This window comes from Hoplias malabaricus, chromosome Y (genome assembly GCF_029633855.1).
Source record: "Hoplias malabaricus isolate fHopMal1 chromosome Y, fHopMal1.hap1, whole genome shotgun sequence".
Lineage (NCBI taxonomy): Eukaryota > Metazoa > Chordata > Actinopteri > Characiformes > Erythrinidae > Hoplias > Hoplias malabaricus.
In genome coordinates, this window is record NC_089820.1 from 37,894,833 (window position 1) to 37,902,045 (window position 7,213).

Consider the following 7,213-nt stretch of genomic DNA (forward strand, 5'->3'; position numbering starts at 1 on the left):
AATGCATTTTTGAGGTCTTTAAAAGCATACTCACAGGTCTCTGTCCATTGAACCCTTTGAGGCAAGTCCTTCTTGGTTAAATACGTCAGTGCTGCTGCTTTAGTCGAAAAATTAGGGATGAATCTGCGGTACCATCCAACAAGACCTAAAAATGAACGTACCCTCCTCTTTGTATTAGGTTGGGGTGTTGCCCTCACGGCCCCTACTTTGTCCACTTGAGGTCTTATTTGACCCCCGCCCAGGATGTAACCTAGATATGAGACCTCCTAACGAGCGAGAAGACATTTGCTGGGGTTTGCTGTCAGACCTGCATCTGCGATCTTCCTCAGGACAATGCACAGATGTTGTAGATGTTCTTCCCATGATGAACTGTAGATCACCGCATCATCTATGTAAGCTGCCACGAAGTCCTCCGTACCTCTGAGAACGTCATCCATTAACCTCTGGAAAGTTGCAGCTGCACCATGTAATCCGAATGGCATTGTACGGAAATGGTATAGTCCTGATGGTGTTATAAATGCAGTCAATTCTTTAGCGGACTGGCTGAGTGGAACTTGCCAGTATCCCTTGCATATATCCACCGTGGACAGAACTTAAGCCTTCCCTAGCCTCTCTATTAGGTCATCTGCTCTTGGCATGGGATATGGGTCAAAAGCGGACACGGCGTTTAGCTTTGAAAAGTCAATGCAAAACCGTAAGCCTCCGTCTTTCTTGGGGACCAAGACGACAGGGCTGCACCATTCGCTCTTTGACGGTTCTATTACTCCCATTTTGATCATTGCTTCAACTTCTTTTTTCAACTCTGGGACAAGTCGTGCTGGAACTCTGCAGTTGAACTGTCTAATCGGTTCATCTTTGATGAGTCTGATGTTATGCTGGGTCACGTCTGTTAATCCTGGTTCATCTGAGAAAAGCTTAGGTGGGACCACGTGTAGTAGTTCATTTTGTTGCCGTGATGTTAAGTGGGGCACCTTTGGAAGAACGACACCTTCCTTTCTTGTGGGGAAATATTGTTCGGCCACCTCATCTTCATCATGAATGGCCTATCCATAGCTGCTCCGAACTCTTATACTCAGGCTCCTTCCAGGGTCTCAACATGTTAATGTGGAAGCTCTGAAATTTCTTCCATCTGTCAGGCAGGTGGAGTTCATATGTAGTTTCTCCGACTTGCACTTTATATGGCCCCTGCCATTTGGCTAAAAGTCCAGTGTCACTGGTGGGTAGTAGAATAAGTACTTTCTGCCTGACTTGCAGAACTCTCTTCCTTGCCACTTTATCATACCAGTGTTTTTGCTGTTCTTGAGCTTTCTCCATGTTTTCATGGACAGTACTTGTCAATTGACTCAACTTGTCTCTGATCTTCAAAACATACGTAAAAATGTTCAGTTTCTGTTCACTCTTCTCACCTTCCCAAGCTTCTTTCAGGACATCCATCGGGCCTCTCACGGGTCTTCCGCACAAGAGTTCAAACGGGGAAAAGCCGGTGGAAGCTTGAGGTACTTCACGATACACGAACAGCACATAGGGTAACCACATGTCCCAGTCTGTACCGTTGTTGTTCGTCACCTTCTGCAAAGCTTGTTTCAGAGTCTTATTGAAACGTTCCGTCAACCCATCAGTTTGAGGGTGATATGGTGTGGTGTGAATACTTTTAATGCCTAATAGATCGTACACTTGCTTTATTTGTTTTGAAGTGAAGTTTGTGCCCCTGTCTGTCAATATCTCTTTTGGGATCCCCACCCTTGAAATAAGTTGTACCAGAGCATTGACAATTTGAAGAGTTTTAATGTTTTTGAGTGCAAAAGCCTCTGGATATTTTGTCGCATAGTCACATATTACTAAAATGTAACGGTTGCCATTTTTTGTTCTAGGTAACGGCCCTACTACGTCCATTGCTATGTGAGAGAATGGTATGTCTATTATAGGCATGCTCACCATAGGCACCATGTCTGACTTTTTTAGAGTTGCAGTGAGTTGACATTCCGGGCAGTTATTGCAGTATTTAATCACATCTGCATACTGACATGGCCAGTAAAATCTGTATGCTATGCGGCTGAATGTTTTAGCTTGCCCGAAGTGGCCTGCCCAGGGATCTGAATGTCCCATTTTAAGCACTTTCTCTCTAAGACTTACCGGGAGTACTAGTTGCTCACCTTTATCAGTGACCCTATATAGTTTGTTATCTTTTATCGCTACGTGGCAACCTTTATCAGAGTTGTCACTATAAAACCATTATTTGACAAAAGCAAACACTAAAGTTACATCTAAATTTTGGAGTCGTTCAAAATTAATGGGTAGACTAATGTTATCTGTATCTGGCAGTTCTATTTTCTCCAGACATTTGGTTCCCATAACTTTTGCTTTCCTTACATCTCTCCTTGTCTTTTTTTTAGTTTCTGCTGCATATGGCAATTCCTTAAAAAGTTCTGTGGTTTCTTTTTTTTGCTTTGCCTGGTCACTACCATAGCCTCTGCCATTTTTACATTTTTATAATTCAATAAATCAATCAAAATAGGGATGTCTCTGCCTAGTATGATGGGATATGGAGCGTTTTGTCCCACCCTACGCGTACCAGGTAGGATTGCCCTTTAATTGATATATTAACCTCAGTTGTAGGATAAATCTGCTCATCACCATGTATGCATCTGACCTTTAAACGTTCCTGTAAGGCTATATTGTGAGTTTTCAAGACATGCTTGTGTGACTAAAGTTTGGCTTGCCCCCGTATCTAATAAAGCCCTAAACTGTTTGCCATTAAACTTAACTATTACTGTGGTTTCATCACTACATCCCTGTGAACTAAAGGGATTTTCTTTTCTAGGGATGTAGCACAGTTGGTTAGAGCTAGTGGGAGGATGTAGACATTCAGAGCTTTTGTGTCCTATTTGGTTACAGCTAAAACATCTTATTTTTGGTTTTTCAGCTGAGTTTTTACTAGACTTATGCCACTGCATTTTAAAGGCTGGCTTTGAACGTTCAACACCACTACCATAGTCACGTCTCTCAAACTTACTGGTCTGTTTGGTGAAGGTTGACTTTCCGAGCTGGAACATTTCAACCGCTTGCTCCGCAGAAGTCGGGCTGCGTTCCAATATCCAGCTCTTCAATTCTGGATTGATTACGCTCAGGAACTGTTCCAGAACGATGGTTTGTCCGATGTCCTCTTTTGTCTTTTCTTTTGGACGTATCCATCTCTCATAAAGTCCCATGAGCCGCGTGAATAGTTCCCTCGGCGTCTCATTCTTTAATACGTGCCCTTTACGGAAACGCTGTCTGTATGTCTCCGGGTTAATCTCAAACTTCCTGAGAATAGCCTCTTTTACTGCTTCAAAGTCATTTATCTTTTCAACGCTCATGGCGACGTAGGCTGCTCTTGCCTTTCCTTCCAGCAAGGGGACCAGATGAAAAGCCCAGTCCGTTTTCTGCCATCTAGCCGCTAGCGCTAACCGCTCAAACATTATGAAGTAATGTTCGATGTCATCATCATCTTTAAGTTGCGGGAGTCTTGGCCACGCTACCTGTGTTGTCCTTAATTGTTCTCCCATCGCGTCATATGCACTTACTGCCGGAGTCGCGGGTCTGTATATTCTTGTGTGCGATGTTGTTGTGGAATGCTCCGTTTCCCGGTCTTGTTGTACTCCACTTTGGCCCCTCCGTACTTCTTCCTGTAGAAGGCCGAACTGGTGTTGCAGGGAACGCCACCTCAGCTCTTGCTTCGTCGCTTCTCTCCGCAGTTCTTCATCCCTCTGTTGTTGAGAACTGAAAAAGCTTTCGAGCATCTGCTGTAAGTTGGTGATCTCCGATGTATTCGCTTTGTCGGTGGTTGACTGGCATTCCTCTTCTTCGCTCCGTGTCTGGGAGACTGATGGTTTCTTGGGAGCCATCTTCTCCTAGTGGTTATTATTGGAGTTGCACAACGCTCCTCTGCTTTCGGTGTCGTACATTTCTCTCGTTTCTTGTCGTGGACTATATGTGGTTGCTGTCATCAGGTTCGTAGTCACTGCCACCATTTGTGATAAAGCTCACCCCTTCACCACCACAGAGTGTAATGTTGGGAGGCGTTCTCTATGGGAGTCGGGCGAGAGGCCTGAGATGATATAAGGTCGACTCGAAATAACACAGAGAGGTTCAATTTTGGGTTCCCTTCCACCTTTATTTACACACCAGACTTTATATTACTATTTATAATATATACACGCGCGCTCCTTGAGAACAAAAAAAAATTAAGAAAACAAAATTCTCTATTAACAGAGACAAAAAAGGATAATGACAACCAAATCAATTGGGTCTTATTATGCACGTAAGTTATGCTTCTCTCGCCACGGTCTAGCAGAGTCTCCCTCTTTTACCCTTGTGTGATATATATATAGGTAGCCCCGCCCCCTAGAATATACCATTCCCTTAAGAGGTTAAAGTTATTGTATCTTGGATACACAAATTTCATAAACAATAAAAATAACAATGAACTAACAACTGTACCAAGATTCAATTACGGCCATGGCATGTTTAACGTTCATTCATAATATCAATATTTATTAGTTAATATATTTTCCCTCTTCTAGATGCTAGTTCTCCCTTCCCTCTGTGGAGAATGAATTCAACCAGGTAAGTAAAACTCAGCATCAAGAGATAGTACTCTTTTCCCTCTCACATGACCCGTATGCAGGTGAGTAAGTACAGGTAAGTATACATATAATGGTTTCTCTTGGTGATGTGTCACAGGTACTGTACATCATCACTATATATATATATATATATATATATATATATATATCAGCACTTTATTTAAATACATCACAGTATGACATTGTACCTTTTGCTCTCATCTCCTTCAAGGCTTGACCTCTTGTGCATTCTGAGTTTTCAGCTCATCACAGTTACACAGTGATTCTGAGCAAGTTTCTTTCCAGTAATCTAATCCTGTACCAGTCTGAACATTCTCAATTGACCTGTCTCATCAAACTCCTGGATGTTTTTTTCTTTATTGCACCATTCTGAGTAAACTGTACAGGGTGTGAAATTCACTTGACATCAGCACTTACAGAAATAGTCAAGCCAGCCCGTGTGATGCCAACAATCATACTACAATCACTGAGATCAGAATTTTTTTTGGATGATATGAGCACTAATTTAAGCTTCTGACCTATTACTGCATGATTTCATGCATTGCACTGCTGCTTCATAATTGGCATGAATGATTAGAGAACTGTATGAAGTATTAGGTGTTCATATTCCTAACAATGTGTTCCTAATAAAATATATATGTTATTATAAATATTCCAGGTAGCTGTGTGTACCACGCTTAATGAGCCGCTTAAGGACACTGGGGGACTTTATTGCAGAATGTGGTGTATCAAATATATTCACAGCTTCACTGACTGACCTGCCTGCCATATACGAACAGATAATCACACATCTGTATCACAGGTAAGAAAATTCAGTAAATGATTTCATGTAAGTATATGATAGCCAAAAGTCTGATACAAACATTTTGAAAACCCTGGTCAAAATATGCTTGTCAAACTACAGAAATTGTAGTTTTAGTCCACATTTCGTATTTCTTTTCAGAATCTGACAGGGAACAAAATGTAAGCATAACATTTGTAATGTCTCATAAATTTTATACATTCTATATTTTTGGTTTTTAACATATATAAACATCACTTATTTTGATGTAAATGTTTATTAAATAAACAAACAATACGTAAATTGACCAGGGTTGAAGACTTGAGTTGTTAATGGATTTTGTTATTACTGCACTGCCACACTGAGAAAGGTTTGAGTCAAAAGGTCTTTACTATGTTCTTCTGTATAATAGAATGTCTTACTTATATAACCTCGTGTTCCCCTTAAAGGAGGTACAAATTTCTAATATTACTTTTTTGGAAAGGGAACAGACTGAACTCAGACTGGGCTGGCAACAGCCACACACTGGACTGGAAACAGACTGGCAGCAGCCTACACTGTATTTGTAACAGGTTGTACTGGACTGGGTACAGACTGAACCGGCTATAGACTGAATTGGCAAACTGATGACCAATTTAATACTGCTTCTAGAAGGAATTTTGAGAAAATGGAAGTTGGAGCAGTGAGAGTATTGGGCTGTGTGGATATACAAAGCTTAGATGATTTTAAGGTGTTTGGTATTAATGTTGTAGCTTTTTGGTGTTGATGGTAAATTGGAAGGTGTATTTTACAATAATATTACTTAAGATTTTCAGGGTGGCGAGCATGATATATCAGTTCAAATCAGGCATGAACTCATGTGGGCAGATGTGGTAGATGGTGGGGAGGTTCTGGAAGCAGTTCCTCCCTGTGTTCACCAACACAGGTGTTAAACTCTTAAGAGCTGATATTCGGGAGCTCTTCACAGTAAATTGGAGTCCACAAGGTAGCAATCTCAGGGGACAGGAAGAGGACACAGTCTTCCTCTGGGAATGCTAGCTAATGTCCATTCAAGGTAAGTGATACTATATGTTTGCAACCAGTAAGAAGCATAAGTACACTGTCTGTTATAAAAAAATAGTTAATTATAATATTTATACAAAAAACCCAGCATATATTATATGTTCTTATAAATTCTTCCTTTAAGCAGTACTACAAATTTCCCTCACTTTTTCCACAGTAGCTCTTCTGTCAGTTCAGACCAGGTGGGATATTCATTAGGCTAATATATCCATTATTGGGTGTGTGATGTGTTCCTCTTCAGATCACTGTTAAAAAAAATAAAAGGGAACACTTAAACAACACAATGTAACTCCAAGTCATTCACACTTCTGTGAAATCAGCCTGTCCAGTTAGAAAGCAAAATTGATTTTGAATCAATTTCACCTGTTGTTGTTGTTAACTTTTGCCGTGTTGTGAAGACAGGTGATGGAAAAGAATCTCCGCAGACACGGTTAAAAGTGTAAATACATCTTTATTTACCAAAACAGTGTCTTACGGGTTCTTAAGCGCACAGACATAGAGCATATGGCTGAACATAAAAAACACTGAACATTCTTAATACTGTCTTATGAGGCCTGATTTAATATACCTCATTGTGCAAGTGGAACAGACAACAGATAAAAATGAGAGGCAATTAGCAAGACAACCCCTATAAAGGAGTGTTTCTGCAGGTGGTGACTACAGACCACTTTTCTGTTATCATACTTTCTGGCTGATGTTTTGGTCACTTTTGCATTCTATCAGTGCTCTCACCCCTAGAAGAAGC